The following is a 1,995-nucleotide window of genomic DNA, read 5'->3' on the forward strand; positions in this document are numbered from 1 at the left end:
TGAGTTTGGGGTGCCAGGCAACAATGCGGAGGCAGGAGACTGACTTTCCTTGAAGTTTACGCCTCAAACACCGCCGTCACACAAAGTGTGCATGGCAGTCTGGTGTTCCTCTGGACACTTTTCTTGAAACATGAAGGCAGGACATGGGGAATGAGTTCTTTTGGCCAGCGACTCTGGCCACTGGGAAAGATGCTTTGGTTGCAAGTTATTTTCATTTTTAATTTTCATGAAATTATGATGTGATAGGGTAACCCCATAAGTTTGCAATTCTACTGTTGCTTTCCCTTATGTGGGGAGTACTGTTAAGAGCTTATTCTGGAAATGTCAACACACTCTATTTGCCAAATTAGTATCATAGCATCATAATAAATGTGTGCCCTGGATAGTCCAGGAGAACAGCACTCCCCCTGACTTCTGACTATGTGTAAATTCATTAGGAAGACTTTCAGAGAGTTTCTGGAGTACCCTGCTTGAACAAGATCACCATAGGAAGCATCTGCTAAAGTCCTCTTTCCAATGACTCACAAGGGCTGGAGTGTGTTTTCTGAGTTGGCCCAGAAACTGCTTGAACATGCAAACATGTAGAGACAGACTATTAAAGATCAGCAGTTAAGAGCACTGGCTGCTCTTCTGGAGGACCTGGGTCTGATTACTGACACCCACATGATGCCTCACAACTCTAACTCCAGGCCCAGGGGATCAGATACATTCTGTTCAGGATTCCAAAGGCATCAAGCACACACATGGTGCACAGACAAACACATAAGCAAAACATGTAAAGTAAAAACCCAAGCAAATACCAGAATGATGTCTTGAGAGCCTATCAGGATTACACATAAAATAAAGCCACCTCCCAAAAGTTGTGCATACGTAAATTGCACATGCCCTATTTTGATATAATGAGCAGGTACTAGGAAAAAAAATACAATTTTCAATACATGTGGCACTCCAAATGCTGTTCAATTATTACCAGAAGAGTATGATCCTGCACATCATAGGCAGCTTCTGCAGCAGCCACACAACTTTCCTACTGTCAAATATAATAGCCAAGAACAATCCATGATTAATGAGGCTCAATTACAATAACCCTTTCATTTATGCACTAGGGAGATGGCTCAGTGACTAAGAGCACTGGCTGCTATCTCAGAAGATTTGGGTTTTATTCTCAGCATACCCATAGTAGGTCATATCCACAAATAATCTCAGAGGACCCAAAGCCCTCTTCAAATCTCTCCAAACACCAGGCAAGCACCAGGCATCCATTTACATATACTTAAATAAATCTTTAAAAGACCTTCACTTATGGATACTGAAATTGGAATTTCATATAATTTACATGTCAGGGCATGTTCTGCATGCAGTCTAACCATTTAAAAATGGTTTTTAAATTCTCAGTTTGCAAGACACAAAAGTACAGCAGACTGCCTTATAGACTTTATAGCATGCACGTGTTTGCATCCACAATAGTGTCTAGGTTTAACGATATCTGGGATGAATCCCCAGGTGGGACAGTCTCTGGGTGGCCTTTCCTTCAGTCTCTGCTCCACACTTTACCTCCATATTTGCTACTGTATTTTGTTCTCTTTCTAAGAAGGACTGAAGCACCCACACCTTGGTCTTCCTTCTTATTGAGCTTCATGTGGTCTGTGAATTGTATCCTGGTTATTTGGAGCTTTTGGGCTAATATCCACTTATCAGAGAGTGCATACCATGTGTTTTCTTTTGCGGTTGGGTTATCTCATTCAGGATGATATTCTCCACATCCATCCATTTCCCTCAGAATTTCATAAATTCATTGTTCTTAATAGCTGAGTAGTACTCCATTGTGTAAAGGTACCACATTTTTTTGTGTATCCATTCCTCTGTTGAGGGGCATCTAGGTTGTTTCTAGTTTCTGGCTATTATAAATAAGGCTGCTAGCGGGGCAAGTGGTGGCGCATGCCTTTAATCCCAGCACTTGGGAGACAGAGGCAGGCAGATTTCTGAGTTCAAGGC

Source organism: Mastomys coucha, unplaced genomic scaffold (genome assembly GCF_008632895.1).
Source record: "Mastomys coucha isolate ucsf_1 unplaced genomic scaffold, UCSF_Mcou_1 pScaffold22, whole genome shotgun sequence".
NCBI classification, from domain to species: domain Eukaryota; kingdom Metazoa; phylum Chordata; class Mammalia; order Rodentia; family Muridae; genus Mastomys; species Mastomys coucha.